The sequence below is a fragment of the Malaclemys terrapin genome, chromosome 7 (genome assembly GCF_027887155.1).
Source record: "Malaclemys terrapin pileata isolate rMalTer1 chromosome 7, rMalTer1.hap1, whole genome shotgun sequence".
Classification (NCBI taxonomy): Eukaryota; Metazoa; Chordata; order Testudines; family Emydidae; genus Malaclemys; species Malaclemys terrapin.
This window is the reverse complement of record NC_071511.1, coordinates 26,432,387-26,452,247: the sequence shown is the minus strand read 5'-3', so window position 1 is coordinate 26,452,247 and position 19,861 is coordinate 26,432,387. Positions and strand designations below refer to the sequence as shown.

At 36.8% G+C, this 19,861-nt stretch overlaps 1 protein-coding gene across 2 annotated transcripts in view; it reads right to left on the bottom strand.

Moving 5' to 3' along the window:
- The window catches only part of ERC2 (ELKS/RAB6-interacting/CAST family member 2), an 866,973-nt gene that overhangs the window by 78,031 nt on the left and 769,081 nt on the right, over window positions 1-19,861 (bottom strand). Inside the window, exon 18 of one of the 2 annotated variants that reach the window (XR_008445768.1) lies at window positions 2,964-3,157. The gene's annotated coding sequence lies outside the window, so the exon portion shown is untranslated. Of the gene's footprint in view, window positions 1-2,963; window positions 3,158-8,440; window positions 8,527-19,861 lie in introns of those variants that run through there. The other variant, XM_054035803.1, reaches the window with a different exon arrangement.

Genomic DNA, 19,861 nt, shown 5'->3' with positions numbered 1-19,861 from the left:
AAACAATGTATTCACTATCTAGCTATTTATATCATATTCATAACCTTGGTACCTCTCTCTACTTCATCAACATAATTGTTTTTCAAATGCAGCTCAAAACCTACCTCTTCTTTGCAGTGTTCAACAATCATCCTGCTAGTTAGATCCATGTACTGGCACGTGTTTCCATCACTTAATTACTCTTAAGTGTACACTTAAGTACACTTACGTACTTCCCCCACCTATGCAAACTAATTATAGTACTGACTTATAACACCTATTGTTGTATCTGCTGTGCATTATGAAATACATTGTTTATGAAAGATATGTAGCAATATTACTCGGTAGGTATTGTAAAAAGATGGTCCTTCCAATGAGGATTTAAGGTAGAGTGACAGAACTGTGTGGGGAAACATGCACTGCTGCCAAATGTGCTGTATCTGTCTTGTGGACAAATAAAGGACCTGAGTCTCAACAGTGATTAAATTATCATCTATCCCAAGTATTATCTACTTTTGCACAGATTCTGCCACCTCTGCTCATACTGAGTGCTTCCTTATTCTGTGAGTAGCCCTGCTGCAATCAATAGGGATACTTGTGGAGTAAGGTACTAATTAACATAAGCATGAGTGGAAGAAACTGACCCTTTTTTAAAAAGGGCTCTTTCTGTGTATTTAATTTTCTATTTCTGTTTTATATTTTACCAGTTTATGTATCAGTTAAAGTGCCAGTTCACAATATAGCAATTTCAGATACCAAATTAAGTGGTATATCTACTGGATGCAAAGTAACAAAAATATTGCACATCACTTGTTTTCTTGAAGTACTTGGAGCAGACATACAAAAATAACAAAAGGACTGCCAAGCAAATCTAGTTCTAGTGTTATACCAGCTACAGCCCTCAAGAGACTTTAAAAGTATTTCTCATCTGTCATTATGAAAACTAACATTTTAGTGCAACCAAAAAAATAAATAAAAATCTGGCCTGATATTGCAGACCGTTACTCACATGAGTGCACACATTTAAGTCAGTAAGGCTACTTGCATAAGTGAGGACTACATGTGTGATTAAGCATCTGCAGGTCTGGGCTCAACTGTAGCATAAATAATGAAAACATATTATCTAATCAGAAATATTGATAAAAAAATTCAAATTAATTTGATAATGTTAGTGATCTAGTCAAGTTTTCTAGGTTCATACTTAATGCTTACTGATCTATGAAGTTGTATCAAAAACATTAACATTTAAATAGATTGAACTGCCTTCAGAGCTGGGCACCCAGCCAGCAGCCACCACTCTCTAGCTGTCCGGCTCTGAAGGCAGTGCTGCTGCCAGCAGCAGTGCCTAAGTAAGGGTGACAATACCACTATCTCCCTACAATAGCCTTGTGACCCCCTTTTGTGTCAGGACCCCAGTTTGAGAAACGCTGGTCTCTCCCTTGAAATCTGTGGGCAAAAGTAAACAAAAGACCAGATTTCACAGGGGAGACCAGATTTCACGGTCCGTGACATGTTTTTCAAGGCCGTGAATTTGGTAGGGCCCTAGTAATAACCATGATTAATAATAACAGTAAATGAATGAGAATTATCTAAAATCTCATACACCTTTTATTTATTTTTTACTACTAAATTGGAAATGGAGAACATTAATAGGCCAGAAACCTTAAGGCTTCATCTAGGGTAATTTTATCTTATTTCTGAACAATACAAGAACATATGATAAAGGGGTAGTCTGAGGTTAAAAATAATATTAAAAAACAAACAAATTTATTGACCTGTGTTACTAATGTTGCCTTGGATTGTTATATTTGAAATAATTTTTAAATCTAACCCTTCAAGATTTATATTTGTTTAGTCTTTGCATTTCATTTAACAAACATAATAAAAATTGACTCAACACTTTCAGTATCTGGTTCTCAGTTACAAGTATTTTTACTTTCAGGTTCTCATTCACTAGCACAACATTGCAATTTGTGGGTTGCAAATCCTGAAGGAGAATGTTTAAATCCAAACAAAAACTGTTTACATTGAAATTTCCTCTCTAACAATTTCATGAAAACATTCTGTTTTTGCTAAACCTTCTTGGTACAATATCTACACTCTGGGCCTAAACCTATATATCAGTGTCACTTTCAATAATATCTCATGAATGGAAATGTACTACAAAAACTGTTATATCAAGACAGTTCAGTTACACAACAGATCTAAAATGGCTTCAGCATATTTACTCTATCACACCATATGTTAAGCTGTGGTCTCTACAACAAAACCTTTACACACTGAAGTCATTATCTCTATGAAGTCTGCAACTGGCATTTAAAACTTATTGATGGCCTGGGTATTGGTGGCTCAGTAGGCAGCCCTCTTGCCTGAGGCCCACAAGGTCACAGGTTCACATTCTGCTTAGGAAAAAAGCTGGACATATTCCAGAGTTGTGTGTGGGCTGTGCTAGACTCCTGGAGGGGCAGTCCTTAGGATAGTAAATGAAACCCTGTCTGTTTTGTGCATATCAAGGGTCTCATGGTAATGGAAGAGGAAGAATGGGTAAGAAATGTAAGTTTAATATGCCTGGAGCAAATGAGTGTACTTGGAGATCCTGCATTCAACTATGTAAGCACAGGATGGTAGAAGAATAACATAACCTCCACATTTTTGGACTTCTTAAATCATTTCTGACTTTGTATTAGGCATGTTTGCAAGAGACCTGTTCAAAGACATCACTAAACATGATCATCATTAACTGATTTCTTTATACTTTCTGGACTGACCTGGGATTCAGTTTCACACTTTGGGCCTGTGAAAAATGTATGCATAATTTTGGTAAGTGGGAAGTTTAATCAAGAAATTTTTAAGATGGTAAAAACTTGTCACATGCTGCAATCTATCTGATGACATTACTATATGCATCAAGGAAAAATCTTTAGCAAATATTTAAATCAGTACTGGCAACTGATTTAGAAAACAATATAAAATTAAGATTCAACCTGCTCTGGTGTTAATCTTTGATATGTGGTTATCCCAGATGTCTCTCCTCCTCCTCCTCCTCCTCTTTATAGACAGGTAAAGATGGAACTCTTGAAGGAACTGGGGATCACACTCTAGGCAAAGGTTGGACAGGTGATCAATGTACAGCGTGAGATTTGCCATGGCTATGTGCCTCCAACAGTGACTGGATCATCTAGTTTAAAAAGACAACACATTCAAAATTGTAATATTTTATTTAAAACATGCATAAGGGAAAAACAAGTATGGGAGAGAAATAGTGTATTTGAACAACCAGAAATATATCTGGATGACCAAACTTGTCAAATTGTAATTAGCCCATTTCATTCAGTTGTTATTGTCATCTTTAGTTTTCTGCTTACATCTCTTCAATGACATCTGATACAACTCTGCAAAGTGGCATGCATCACCAGTACCATGAAAAATCAGGGCCTGATTCATTGAGTTAAATGGGCTATGCATCAGGCCGTTAGTAAATAAAACGAGATTTCACTCAGCAATGCCCCAGAAGGCAACTCTAAATCCAGTCTCATAAGAGTGCAACACATTGCTTCTGTCAGCTGTCTACTCTAACTCTGGTATAGTAAATAATTGCCTTTTTTTTTTAACATGGAAAAACCAAATAACCATTAATAATCTGGAGCCTTAGGTTTAGCTTTGGCCTATGTACATTTTCTAGATGGAAAAACAGACTATGATGTATTTAAGCAACAGTTCTTGCACAATTAAAAGGGATCATGAATGACCAGTACAACAAAATCTTTAGGGTATCACCAAATTCCTGCATAAGTGATAAGATTCACACACACACACAAAAAGACTTAATACTTATATTTTAGAAAAAAGAACTTAATATAATCCTGCTGCAAATCAGCAAATGTTCTAAGGTAAAACAAATTCATTTTGTCTCTAATATATAACAAGAAGCTGTTTCATAGAGGAGTGAAGGATATCCTCTTAACCTGTGATAACAAATTTGTTTGTTTTTTTCTCTTCTTAGTAAGAAAGCAATTAGATTTTTCCAATAAAAATATCCTTGTGCATATATAAACACTACTGGTAATCACGTAATTACCTTACCCAATCAAATTAAATTGCTGTCAGTTGAGTTCCCACTGCTGATTAACTTTAGTATACTTTAAATCTAAATGAAGTCTTTGGTAAAGTGCACTTAGCTATTTACAAAGGTGTCTCTATGATTCTACAAGGCATAACAGCAATATATTATTTGCCATAATCATCCAATGTTCTAGGTCAAGGACAGCTCATACTGAACCTCTTTTAGAAAACCTTAAAGAAACACAGAATTAAACTATGTTGCTTATTTTTGTGTTCTTTGCCATAACTTCTAAATGTAATAGTAACCTTTGACCCCCACACATTAAACACTGTAATTATGTAATTAAAACTAATTATGTAATTTATCTTGCATATTTTTATCTTACAGGAGGCAGGTCAATTACTTCACTCATTGACCTTAGGAGATTTCACAATTTGAAGCATAACAACAAGTCTTTAAATTAATTTTAAAGTACAAGTGGAAAAGAACAGTAGATCTGCAAAACTTATCAAATGAATATTGTGGAAGAAGCACTTACAAATCTTTATACTTTATATTTTGTAAAATAAATCTCTTGATGATTATTCCATTCCTTTATGTATCTTCCATAATTAGAAATATTAACATATTATTTATGGTCAAATCTTACATATAGTACCTGCCAACTGTAATTGCCTGGGGCCAAACTATGTAGGGGGGATTCCATATTTCCCTTCCTTCTAATCTTTCCCAATTTCCTCTCTTCTCATACTCTCTTCTCCCTACTGTTGTCCTTTAGTCTGCTCTGCATTTCTTTCTCTTCTCTCTTTTCCACATATACTCTCATGCCTTTTTCTTTCCCATTTTGTCTTCTTTCTTCTATCTTCTGTATACCATCACCATCAGTAAAACCCGTTAGTAGTTTAAATAGTCTCTCAGTGCAGTAGCTGTTGGTACTACCGGTCTGTTCTCATCCCCACCCCCAATGCTGAGTTGGCATTTCAGGAGATGGTATTTCACATCAGCTAATGACCACCCTGCACCTTTAAGGGTGTGTGTGGGGGGGAATTTGGCTGGCTAGCTGAATGAAGGGAACTGTGCTTTATGGCTTGGGGGGGAGGAGATAAAAAATGCTGCAAAAGGGTCAATGTGGTTGCTGACTCATCCCCTGGGAATGAGGGGCTTAAAAGGGGCAGCCCTGTACCTTAACCCTCCCTTTTGCATGGAGCAGGCTGAGGCGGCACCCACCCTCCCTCCCCCTTAGGTGGTAAAATACCAGGTTTGGTCTAGACCTGCTGTGGGCATTATGCTAGCAACCCCTTTGTTGAAGGGGGCTGGGAAGGAATGTTTCCCTTGCTACCATATTGACCTAGGTGGAGTTGGGGTTTTTTTGCCTTCCCCACAGCGGGTTCAGGTGGGCTCTGTTCATGCACGGCATGAAGGGCGGTAAACAATATGTTGCAACTCATTATTTAACTTTGGGGCGGATGTCCAGTGCAGGTACTCCATAGGAAAGGCAACCAGTGACCGGATAAATGGCTTGGAAAAGGACTTAAAAGAGGTGTTTGGTAAAGGAGCGAATAGGCAGTGTTGGGGACTCCTTGGCAGGGAGTCAACCCCCATTATTAGCACCCACCTTAACTCTCCTATGAAGGTGGGGGGGGTGGATGGTAAGGTCCCAGCAATGGATTTGCTGGAGGGACCTGGATGGAAAAAGAGGGGGAGCCGGTGGAAGCCCCTGGGTATGGTAAGGTCACAGCAATGGATTTGCTGGAGGGACCTGGATGGAAAAACAGGGAGTTGGTAAAAGCCCCCCGGGTAATTATGGAGTAAACATTGGGGTTACCTGCACTGTACACTTTTATCTGCCAGGTAGTCCCAGACACCTAATAATAAAGGGGGGAGGGATAGCTCAGTGGTTTGAGCATTGGCCTGCTAAACCCAGTGTTGTGAGTTCAGCCCTTGAGGGGGCCACTTCTAGGAGATGGGATATCTCCATTTATTGGGGGGGAGGGATAGCTCAGTGGTTTGAGCATTGGCCTGCTAAACCCAGGGTTGTGAGTTCAATCCTTGAGGGGGCCACTTGGGAATCTGGGGCAAAATCAGTACTTGGTCCAGTGAAGGCAGGGGGCTGGACTCAATGACCTTTCAAGGTCCCTTCCAGTTCTAGGAGATGGGATATCTCCATTATTATTATTATTATTTTTTTTTATTAAAGTTGCGGTCCCTCTTTCGGTATAGCCAGACAATGGTTGGAGTGGCTTCTAATGGTAGTGAGTCAGCAATGGCAAGGAGTTGTGGATTAGAGGCAATCACAGTGAAAGCAAGAAAACATGGTACAGTTTAAAAGTGGGCCTTGCAAATATACCATATTTGGTACAACTGAAATACGTACTACTAAATTATTCAGTGTGTGTCATTTCTTTAATACCATTTTTAACCTTTTTTTGAGAAGTACACACAGGTAAAGTTAAACACAGCATTATATGTTTTTAAAAAATTACATTTAAGGCACATACAGTACCTCTTGATGAGGAAATTCTCATTTTTGTGGTATGGTAAAATGATCATCATCATAATCATAAATCAACCATTTTTAACTTTTCAGTAAACTAATTCTTATGTAATTTTGGTCAAAACTGTCTCTCAACAGAGAAAGGCCAACTGACAAAGTGAGTAGGCCTGTATGCCTGTGTGCTCTAGCTCATTAAGGGCCAGACTGTGATTCTCTTACTCATGGAATAGTACCTAACACCACAAGTAGTCTCTCTGAATTCAACAGAGTTAATTGTAGAGCAAAGCACTATGCAATCTATCCCTAAGTTTGCTCTGTCTACATTTTGCTACGTATGGGGATCAATTTATACTTTTATAGAAACCAATTACTGGCAATTCAAGGTAGCTGTATGTCTTTGCCATATGCCAAAAAGTAAAGCAAAGATGGCTAAAACTGATTTCCTTACAGAAACATCTTTGGCATTCATCAGCTATATCAGACACACCATCTTCCTTTGTATTCTCACCTTAGAAGAGGCTGACCACAGTGAAAGAACTAATGAAGGCTGCGTACAGACAGGTTGGATGGATATCAGTTAACCTTTGACATAATAGGAACCAGGATCAGTGAACTCAGAATAGAGAGTTATAACAGGAAAAAACAACTTAAGAAGATGGCAAACCTGACTGCAGCAGGAAATCGTGCACTGTAGCTGATTTATATAATATTAAAGTACAATAAAACTTCTGGACAACAGATCAAAGGAGAATATAGATATATATATTCTACCCAGGGGAGTTGAGGAGACTCAACTGTTTTGAAGAAGAACATTAAAACTCTGATATCAATATATGTTGTCCCAGCTTAGAGAACCTCACATGGAAGAAAAAGAATTTGCACGAGTCCAAATACGGTGCTATTGAAAAATATTGGATTAGGGGAATTGGGACAGAATCCTACAAATAGCCAAATAGCAGCAGGAGATCAGCTTCTAAAACAGCAGGATTCAGTTCTTTCCAGACGTGAGTGACATAATACAGGCAAAACAAGGGCACTTTTAGCTGATAGATGTATGCTTTGGAAAAAGAAACTGATGTAGAACTTATGGGTGATTTCTCTAAAGCCAATATACATTTTGGAAGATTTTGTTTTATATGGATAACACGGCATTACATTTTTAAGATAGGAACAAAGAAGAAGAATCTCAATGTGGGATACATATGACTATATTCTGAAACTGCTGCATCAAAGGGATAAAGCCAAACACATTTGTGATACTTTGGCTGCTGTAGAAGCAAGTCTTTAGTCTTTTGCTGGACAATTCCCTGTATATTAATTTGAATATATATGCAAATATTATCCCAAAATGACTGAGTTATCTGAAATGAATCAGTAACAGAGTGTCTATATAACTTTTACTGATTATTCATGTATTTGGTGCGATAGTATTCATGGCAATGAACATTTAAAGGTTCTGCAGGGAACAGTTTTCATTTGCAGAAAGATGAACTGGATAATCTTACAGCTCTTAGATACCACACTAGAAGGTGTTATATGAAAACAGAAGATCAATAGACAGATCTTTTCTATTCCCAACTTCTCTATGATTCTATGAAATTTTACTTTTCTTATAAATTCCTATTTTTACTCACTCAGAACATTCTCAGAATGTTCCATTTGGGGGCGGAGAGTCCTCATGCTTTGTCTCACGCCAAATGTAATATTTTTGGGAAAAGCTTGAAGAAAATCCATTTAGATGATTTTGAGCTAGGTAAGTGAGAAAATTCTGCTTACAAATGGCTACCCCCACTCAAAAATAACTCAAAAGTAGTTATATTAAAGTATTTTACAACTTGAAATAAATGTCTCTAGTTCTCAAGTAATAGGTACTTAAGTAAGTTTGGAAAAATTATCATTTCCTTCATAGGCAGAAGGATCCCAGGGATCCCAGCACAGGCCACAGTCACTTCTGCATCATCATCCACCCCGTCTCTGGTTGTCTGGAACACTGCAGGATGCAAGATTTCAAGAATAAATAAATACATTTGTTAGTCTCTAAGGTGCCACAGGTACTCCTGTTCTTTTTGCAAGATGAGAGGGTTGGTGGAAGAGCTACAGAGATGGTTCTGTTTAATCCTTGTTAGCATTAATTTACCCAATGTTCTTCTCCACAGTTTAGAAACCATCCTTAAGTAGTTCCCATGGTAAATGAATCCAACATGAGCCATGCTAAAAGGAGGCAGGAGCCCCGTAGAGAAGAATCAAATCCAGCGCAAAGGCATTGGTCATCTATGTAAATTGCAGGTTCAGAGGGTTGGAACTCTGGGCAGAGCCAGGAATAAAAGTCAAGTGCTTATTCTCTTGCTCCCCCTACTAGTCAATATGGCTTTCCTGTCAACTACAGTATTGAGTAGTTGCATAAATAAGTAGCCATCTTGTTTTCATCATTACAGGGAGTGTGACTACTTAAATATGTGACTGTATTGTACATTTATAGCATGTACGGTTCAAAGCAATTCTGTAAAAACTGATTAAGACATTATACTCTGCTAAAAATTTGGATGTTTTGTGAATGTTTGCTTTTTGGCCTTTTCCCAACCCTTTTCCCTACCAAGTGATGGAGGACAGCTGGAATGGACTAACATTCTAGAGGCAAGAGATTTTTTCCCCTTTTTCCCTTTTGATGGTATTACTTGCACGTTATTACATTTACATAAAGGATTCTCATTTTTCCCATATATAGTATTGTGCTACAGTATGTGAATGCTCTATAGCCACCTCCTCCCTCAAAATGCAAAACAGAATTATGCTCACTGTCATTCAATTTTTTTCTAAACAAAGAGATGATGAAAATCTATTTTGTTTGGTCTGCTTTACACTGACAGCAATTAATTCTGTATGTAGCCTAAAACATAAAGACATACAAGTATCACACATGTTTTTAATCTGCAAGCAAGTTATCCAATTATTTTAGGTAAACTTTATGATCACAGCCATTCTTACCAACTTTCATATGATAGGTTATTTTCTTCTTAATGGCTTAAGACTCATATACTTAGCTATGAGGAATCTACTGAGTGCTGGTCATGTTTTACTTCCTGATCTTGAAATAATATATTGAATGTGCACACTTTGTTTATACATATTAGTAAAAAGATACTAAAAGCATGCTGAGAAATAATGTTCCATGCCTTAGGACTAAAATAAGTTCTCCTTATAAATAGAGCTTGTGTAAATCATGGACAAAGTTGACAAATTTCATGGATTAGTCATGGTGAAAATATCAGATTTCATGGTTTAAAACAGTTTAATAGGAAAGTCATATTAGAACTCCTGATTAACAAAGCTTCTACATATTTCTGAAGAATAAAATGTAATGATTGTGCATAAAAGTCTGTTAACTTTTTTACACTTGTGCAATTTCAGTTTAGTATAAGTCGTCCTCATCTACCAAATGAATTCTAAGGCTCTGAAATCTACACTCAGTTACATTACACATGATACAGTAGAACCAAAATTTCTACAACTCAAACTATAAGAAACATTACATTAATGTTATTAGGGTCTATTCCTCTACTCAATCATCTTTCATTGCCATTTAATGAGAAAATACTTAGTAATACAGAAAAAACATATCCCTCAGCATCAACACAATTACAGTAGGAAACAAACTTAAAATTAAAATAGTTGATCTTGCAGGGTAATTAGGTTATATCTAGTGTATTTCATTAACGAAAGAGCTAAGGGGGAAAAAAACTCCTCCAGAAGTGCCACTTTAACAGAACATCTTGGTACTATGGTAAAGAAATAAAATTAATATAAGTGAAGCATCACTTGGAGTAAAGAAAATCAATCATTTTTTCATGTAAAACTTTTAAGTCCTTCCTGATGATGTAATTTCAAATGAGGCCTTATTTAAAAGAGAAGTTACATGAGAGCATGTGATTCAAACAAATTTGTTGACTGTATCATTATTTGGCCTGAAGCCTGCATCTCCTCTTTCTGGTTAGCCATATAGACCACTTGTCATGTTTGCATATAAAGACAGCCAATTTGTCAGACATTTGCTTTAATTCTCTTTCTTTGTCTTCTTAACAATAACCTCCATATACATCATGGTAATCAATATCATATATCTGACTGGAGAATGGAAATTCATTTGTGTCTACGTCTTATTTCCTTTGCATGCAATCCTCCAGGGTCTTATAGGATGTACTTAATAAGAACCACATTATTCTGCTAGAGGAAGTCCTTGAGCAGACTCTGAGAAGCAGTATGGCAAATTACTTTCAGAACATGGAAGGTCAGGTTGGAAATAAAAGCTGCAGTTATCTGTAGTACTTTTTGCAATTTACTTTCTAATAGAAAGTAAGAAAGGGGGGCTAAACTTCCAAGAAAGGATTTGTTGTCTCTTTGTTAAGGCTATGCTTATTTACTCCTAATACAATAATGCCTTAAACATTAACTCTAATAAATTCAAACTACATTTTTCAGTTAAACTGCATGTTTTGAACACACAAAATAGAACTATTTTTTCCAAACATGTTTAAACAGCTTTGTTACCATCCAGGAGATCCAGGGTACGTCTATACTTGGACCTACAGGTGTAATTCTTAGCTCACACAGGCATACTTGCACTCACTCTCGTTGAGCTAGCATGCTGAAAATACTGGTGTAGTCATAGTAGCATCGGCAGTGGCAACTCAAGCTAGCTACTCCACGTACAAACCTCCTTGAACCCCTTGGGTATGTACTTGAGGCAGCTGGCCTGTGCCGCCGCTCACTGCTGTCCATGCTACTGTGGCTACACTATGATTTTTAGCATGCCATCTCAATGAAAGGTCGCACAAATATGTCTATGTGAGCTGGGAATTACACCCTAGCTCCAAGTGGAGACATAGCCCCAGTATCACATACATTAAAAGGTTGTTAAAAGAAAAATATTTAGGTTGCAAAGTCAAGCACTTGAAATTTATGCAATGCCGGGTTTAAGCTTGCCCGTGCAACCTTAATTCTGCTCCCTTGGGTATATGCATTATGATAGCCCTTAACTACATGATAACATGCTTTTATCTACACAGCATCTGTGCCTCATTCAGTGCACAGACTGGACAGTGCTAAGGGAATAGAGCATCTGTTCAATCTATAAAATATTTCTTATTAACCTATCCTTTTAATGTGTGTCCCTATACTTTATTATCTGCACACCATCCAAATCCAGCCCTTATTTATTATGAATTGCTTCACAGACTTTTCAGTGCTGCTCATCATCACAATATCTGAGCACCTCATGACCGTCAATGAACTGACCTGAATATTTCCCCTGTAACATGGAGAATACATTTATCCTCATTTCACAGTTGGAAAATAAAGATACAGGGCAATAAGACCAAAATATGCAAAAGTGTCCACAAATTTGGGGTTCCTCAGTGATTGGCCCCCAATTTGAGATGTCTCTGGTTTGATTTTTCAGAGTACACCACATTTTTATAGCCCTTCATATGTTCAAAGCAGTATAGACAGAATGACTGATTTATCCTGAAAACGTCCCTGTGAGAAAGGTGTGTAAATATTATCTTCATTTTATAGGTGGGGAAAATGGCAAAGTGATTTGCCCAAGGTCACACAATGAATCATTAGGAGAGAGAGGATGAGAATTCAAGACTTTCTGACTTGCAACACTGTGCTCATTCGTCCAAGCCACTCTCTCTTACTGTCAGAATGGTTAAACATCCACATTTTCCGTTGACTTGATGTTCAGACCTCAGAGTTCAGGACTTCTGAAAATCAGGCTCTGGCATCTCAAGTTGGGCACTGAGAAAATAAGGGTCACGCAATGCAAACGTTTTGGCTTAAGTGACTTGCTAATCGTCACATGAGAAATCCAGGGCAGAGACGTGGATAGAACAAATTCTCATCCTTGGCATTCCTCTGCCTTAAACTCAAAGCCATCCTCTCTCTCCTCTATCTTATTCACTATGCAATCCTGACTCATTCCCTTAGCACCATTCATGCTGTGCACTGAAACACAAAAGGGCCCAGTGGAAAAAACTCCACTGGGTAAGAGATCATGTAATTGAAGACTATCACATTGAATATGTACAGGGTGAAAGAATAAAGGTCACACAAGCAAGCTTAAATCAGGCATTTCCTAACTTCCACGTGCTTGATTTGCTCCCTAAATATTTATTTAAATTTTCTGGCATGTAGTTTGCTAAGTATTTTTTTTTAAAAGGCAAAAAATAATTCTATTATTTGCAACTATAACAATGCCCCATCATGTATCGACAGCAGGGTATGAGCCATTAACATGCAGTGTTGCAACACAGATATCTACCACTTTAGATAAAGTCCCATTAATACTGTGCTTATGGCGCTCACTTCCAATTGTAGCACGGCTAACTGAAAGAAGAGACTACTAGTTTGAAACTGGGTAACAATGTTGTTTTTGTTTACTTTGCTTATTGTTAAGATAAACTAAACATTAAGCCTTATTTATTCTCTATGTGTAAACTTGGGAATCTATCCTGAGAGGCTAATCTAACAGAAGTGGGGGATAAGACCTCAGAACCCAAAGACTCTCCTGCTGACTCACTGTGGTCTGCACCAAAGGCTACTGAAGCCAATGTGAGTCTTTCCATTGAGTTAAGTGGACATTGGTTTAGGCCTATATGACCTCAGGCAAGTTACTTAAATAGATGGTCGTTTAAAAATAATGGGCCTATTTCTGTCCTCCCTTGCATCTGTTTTTCACTGATGATAGTCCATTGACCTCAGTGGAGTTCCTCCTTGTTTACATTAGTGTCAATGAGATCAGAATCAGCTTCAAAGTTTTAATCAAATGCATTTGTTCACATAAGTAGCTAATATATATTTAGTGGCCCAATGATGCTTCCATTGAAGAAAATGGGAGTTCTGTTGTATACTTCATTGGGAGCATGAGATTATTAAACCTGAAATAGTTTTAAAACTTTAAAACTTTCTTCAACATTTGAAGACACATTGTTCCACATTTGGGTGATGAAAGGTTGAACTGGATGGAAGTAAAGTGAAAAGTAAGATAAAATGATGAAGTTTTGTTTTCAAATTACAAAGTAGTAACAAATCTAAAAGAAAATATAATATTCAATGATTCCCTGACTGGCCTTATGGAAGGAGTTAAAATTTATTTCTCACTATTTCTACTTGTACTTCTTCTCACTACTTATTTCTCTCTCTTTTCTTGGTTTATGAGTAACAATGGAGCTAGTTTCACTTTTAGGTTCTCAAGAACTGGGGCTGTAAATACTTCAAAGGGAATATTTATTTGTTTAAAAACAACTGTCAATGTTGAAATTAAAAATAAACCTGGAAATATTTCTATTTGCCTTCTTATGAACAAAAATTAACACAAAATCTAAATTTTGGGACAAATTTTTAGTTCAGGGTGTTTTTTTCAAACTCTCTGCTTCAGTTTTGTAATATGGATATAACAATACCTACCTCACCGGGATATTGAAAGGTTCAAGTAACCTATGTTTTAACATGGTCTGAGATCCTCAGATGAAAACTACAGCAATGTAAAGTATGATCATTGTTACTATGAAGAAAATGTCTAGTTCTGCCCACTACGCTCACTGCCTTAAGTAACACAGTGGGTACCCTGTTATTAGTAAAGGAATAAACTTTTCATCAAACACTCTTTATAAAAATATTTCCCTGGAAATGTAACACAGCATGTAGCAAGACTACTACATTTTTCCATCAACTATGAGTATAAGGAGCACAGGTACTGTATTTAAATTATTTTACTTGAGCTTTTTGGCAACAGTTCCTCTTAAGGAAACTTAAATTAACCTGAAATTTAGAGTCTGTTATCCCCAGGCTAGCTTTGCTGGAATTTTTAATATGGCACTGTCTATTCAACAGTTGTGTGTAAAATGCCAATAAACTGGCCAGAAAAGAGCTGAAGGGCTAATTGCCTTTTAACTCCACTGTGATGATAAAGTCACGTAGAAAGAAAGGAAAAACTCCCACTGCTTTAACAAGTTTATCTGACTGCCACTTTAACATTCTCTGTCTGCATGCACTTTAGTGCATTCACCAATAAAAGGATAAAAGCATTCAGAATCCTATACCCTCAATAACTAAGCAACCCCAGATTCAAAACGTATGCTCTGTTGGAACCAGCCCATTAGCTCAACTAACTTTTTGTATGGTATTTGGCTTCAGTTATACAGTATCTGCACAGAGTAGCCACTAAGCTAATTTTTCAGAAAAAATCCAGTTATTCTTTTGCTTTATAAAGATTACAAATTCATACGAAATGTAAGAAAAGAGTAGCATAAAAAAACATTTCAGCCTATTACCTACAAACCAAGGAAGAAATCTTGGCTCCACTCAAATCAATGGCAAAATTCCCATTGACATCAATGACACCAGGATTTCACCCCAAAAGAACAGAATTTGTGCAAACTATAATTTAAGAAAATATAGTAACTTTGATTATAAAAGTTGAATGAAGACTTATGTGGAAGTAAATGTTTTTCAATCATTTTCATTCAGTGAACCATATTTTTACACCATTTTTCTCCATTGCCACAGCTCTCTGTTTAAAAGTTCAGTTTTTCTATGAACCATCTTTTTTCACCTGATTTTTCCTATATGCTATAGTATCTTTTACCTTAATTGTCATTGTAGATAAATGAGGAATAGTAGGCATGTAAATGGAGAAGAGTAAAATCAAAATGATACATGAAATAAAAAAACAAAATTAAATTTGTATATCTGCAAAGAAGACCATATTCTAGTTTTTTGTTTTTTGTTTTTAAATAAAGCATATTCTCCATTCCCATTTAAGTAGCAACATTTCTTCTTTTCCTAAATGAATATACAAATGACATGGATCTTAAATGACACTACACAAAATGTTTAAAAAAAAAGAGACGTGATGGATCCCTCAAATTCTACTAGTTCTTTATTTTATTTTCACCAGGGAAGGAATATATCCAGCTCTTTTATTAAATTGACCTGTTCCACTTAATAAAATAAAAGCAGCACTAAAGGCATTGTGATTGTCAGCTGCAAAACTGAGTGTTGTTTTTCTATTAGAATCTCTTCCATGTTTTTCTTATTGAAACCTGGAAAGAGTATGAATTCTAAAATTCAAAGGGATTTCTGTAGAAAAGAATAAGGTTAACACCAACAGTTCTTCAAGTACTAAACAAAACAAACGTTATATCATATTACAGTGAAATTTAAAAGCAAAAGTTCAAACTAAAAATAATGTGTCCTTCATAACAGACTTCATGTGCATCAGAGCCTGTCCATTCATGTGCTTATTTCCATACATTTCTGCATTTGCCTGCTCCATAATTTCATAATTTGTTCCAGATTTTGTTATTTCTTCAACATTTGAAGACACATTGTTCCACATTTGGGTGATGAAAGGTTGAACTGGATGGAAGTAAAGTGAAAAGTAAGATAAAATGATGAAGTTTTGTTTTCAAATTACAAAGTAGTAACAAATCTAAAAGAAAATATAATATTCAATGATTCCCTGACTGGCCTTATGGAAGGATAAAGACATATATGATCACAATGCAAAATGAACTACTGTGCTAGCAGCCCTCCAACTTTTAAATGACCATAGCTAAGGGAAGTGATGAACTTGTATATAACAACATGTTAGATTTAGCCAGGTCTTTCACTACAGCATAGGGGTACTCTTGAAGTTGAGATCTTTGTTACTGAATTACAAAACAGGGTAAACTAAATGATCAAGCTAATCTAGGATAAAGTTCTTCTCCATAGTTCAAAGACATTGGCCTTTCCCCAGGTTCAATTGCAAGTTTCTTTGAAGACTTGCCCTCAAGTTCATTAAAGAAATTTTACTGACTTGAACAGATTTCAACATTAAAAAGATAATGTGAGCACTTCACCACCAGAAAAAAATGACAATCCGACTTTGAAGCTTTGTTATGCAACATTAGATTATTTTTCTTTCTTCCACTCAAAGACTACTTCAGGGGTCGGCAACCTCTGGCACGCGGCTCGCCAGGGTAAGCACCCTGGCGGGCCGGACCAGTTTGTTTACCCGCTGCCTCCGCAGGTTCGGCCGATCACGGCTCCCGCTGGCCGCGGTCCGCCGCTCCGGGCTAATGGGGGTGGCAGGAAGCTGCGGCCAGCACATCCCTCAGCCCGCGCCACTTCCCAGCGCCCCCATTGGCCTGGAGCAGCGAACCGCGGCCACTGGGAGCCGCGATTGGCCGAACCTGCGGAGGCAGCAGGTAAACAAACTGGTCCGGCCTGCCAGAGTGCTTACCCTGGCGAGCCGCGTGCCAGAGGTTGCTGACCCCTGGACTACTTTATTCAAATGTACCTTCGTATTTAAAATAAATCATTAAGTGATCAGTCATTTGGTTAATTCTTTCTGAGGAATCTGAAGTACTGATTTTTCTATTTATTTTATTTCTAATTTGACAATGTTTAAAGATGGCAGTAGCACATAATAAATTATTTATTGTTCCTGCAGCACTGTAGCTGTCCATGAGGCTTTGCAAAGAAATACAGAATGATAAAGAAGGTCCCTGCCCCAAACAATTTGTGATTTGACTAGATTTACATCAGGATTTAGATTAAGGATACACACTTGTCTCCCTAACAGTGGCCCAAAAATCTGCATTAGCTGTAATTTCAGGTAGGAAGTTCTGTTTAAAGTCAATCCAACTTCCATTGACTTATTATCTGGGTATATCTCATTTAATAATTTCTCTGCCATTGCACTGGTGCACCTTGGTCCCTTCTGTTCTCTGCCTGTGACACACAACAGTCTAGTCTTCTATGGGTCTCATTTCCGTTCCTGGGTTTAGTGTGGGGGTGCTGGTGATATACAGGAGGCCAGATTAGATGATCCAGTGGTCCCTTCTGGCATTAAACTCTATGAGTTTAATGAGGGTTATATTCAGCCCTTCAAATATAACTTTGATTTTCATGTTGGCCTCAGTGCTGAACTCCTTAACCAGTCAAGATTCCCATTGTCTATATAGGATATTCAGGATGAGGATTATTATTTGTACTGCAAATAAGAGGATACACACACAGAGAGATTTATAAAGTGTCACACTTTCCAAAGTTTTTGAGGAAATGTTTGCAAAACATTCATGTAACAATGTTTTTAAAAGATTTCACTTTTCCTAAACTAAGATCAAACATATTAGTGCCAGTCTATGGAATAAACATTCATACACCCCTAATCTTCTAGCTATACAATCTGCAATTTAAAATGTTTTATTCCTTGCATGCACCTGCATATTCTATTTAGGGATTTTGGAAGCTTAAATTTTTACAATGCAAATAATGCAAAAACTGTTTGCAAATTATAGGAGTTGTGAATTTGCAACAGGGTGACTCTTTGTTATTCTGGAACTCCGCCTCCAGTTCCTAACCAAAATCATGAAATTTAATTCTTAAATTTCATTCAGTTTCGCACATGTTATAAAGCACAAATTTGCTAACCAGTTCCCATCAAATAAAACCCCTACATGGAATCTGACAACTATCACTTTGTAAACAGCGCTGATGCATGGTATTTTGCTTTCTCAGGCCGTAAATTCTATATATTTATACCTGAACTGTTGTCATTTAGGTCAATTAAGATACTTTATTGGCTCAAAATAACTAGCTACAGGACATGTCAAATATTTTGACAGCGCTTTATTACCCTTTAAACTATTTTATCTCATAAGGGCACAAGAAACTTCTGGACAGGAAAAAGCCATTTGTACCAACAAGCTTGTCCCCTTTAAGTTTATTTGAACCCCACATCCCTGTCACTGTATCCTTCGATGCTCTCTCTCTTCGTAAAAATGTCTAGCTGTCTTTTAAACCAATTTATGCTATTTACTTTGATTGCTTTTCTGCTTCAATGACCTTATAATAGGTAGAAGTAAATGTTTACAAATTTAGTTCTTATAATAAAAAAGAAATCTAGAAATTGCTTGACCTTTAAGTGTATAGATAAAGTTCACTTAAGGAAGTTGTGTTTTATCAAAATAATGAAATTGATCAAAAATTCGAATTCTAATTATAAATGAAATGACAGAAGAAAGGCTGCTATAAAACTATTTGTTTAAGATATAACATTGAAATTTAAATTGCAGATTTTATCTTTTCACCAAATCTGTCATCACACATTCAACCTCACATACCAATCACAATTACAATTTGCTGATTACAAAGGTATCGGGAAACTGATCCCTCTTCCTGTCACCCAGATTTAATATATTTCACTATGATTGAAGGCCAACTGTCAGTAAAACACAGATATTTTTTTCCTTTAAGTATACAATACTAATTTGTACCTGTATCCTACATAGTCTCCTGAACATGTTTATTTTATTACATACAAAAAATGTTAAATTAACATTATTTTAAAATGCCAGAATTAAGGTTGCCTGTGTAACCTTAATGTAGCCCCTTTGTATGTATGTATGGTACCGTCTTCAATTACATGAACACACTATTTTCCACAGGACCCATGCCTCATTCAGTGCACAAAACGGACAAAGTTCTATTCAATGTTGTTTTCTTGTAGTTGTTCAGTTGTGGCTCCATGCCTTATTTACTATCCAATATTCAAACTCTGCTCTGAACACAAAATTATTAATTTCCTCCTAGGTTTTCCTATGGTGCTCATCACTATCATATGTGAATGCTATACAAATATTAATGCATTTATTTTCACACCACCCTTATGAGCTAAGGGTATTTTCCCCATTTTGCAGTTGGGGAACTGAGGCACTGAAAGATTAAGCTCAAAAGTATTTACTAATTTGGGGTGCTCAATTTGAAACACCTAGAACTGATTTTTCAGGAAACTTAGCATTATGTACCATTTCACATATTCAAGCACAGCTCCCATTAACTTCAGGTGCAATTGTGAGTGTTTAGCACCTCTGCAAATCAGGCTCTAGAGTCTCAAGTTAAGCACCCAGAAATTCAAACTTGCACAATTAGTGAACACTTGCCATATGAAAAGTTTGGTTTAAGTGACTTGACTAACATCACAAAGGAAAAAGAGATTATTGTACCTGTACAGTAACTGATGTTCTTTGAGATGTGTAGTCCATATACATATTCCAGTTGGTGAGTGCATGTCAAGCCCTACCCTCTTCTCATGCACTTTGCGAGGGTATAAAGGGCAGAGCCACCCTGCCATACCCATTTCCTTCACCTCCAATAAGAGCCCAGGGCATCAGGACTCTGAAGTAGTGAAGATGGGAAGTAGGTCACAGAATATGTATACGGACTACACATCTCAGAACTACACTATACGGACTACACTGTACAGTAACCTCTTCTTC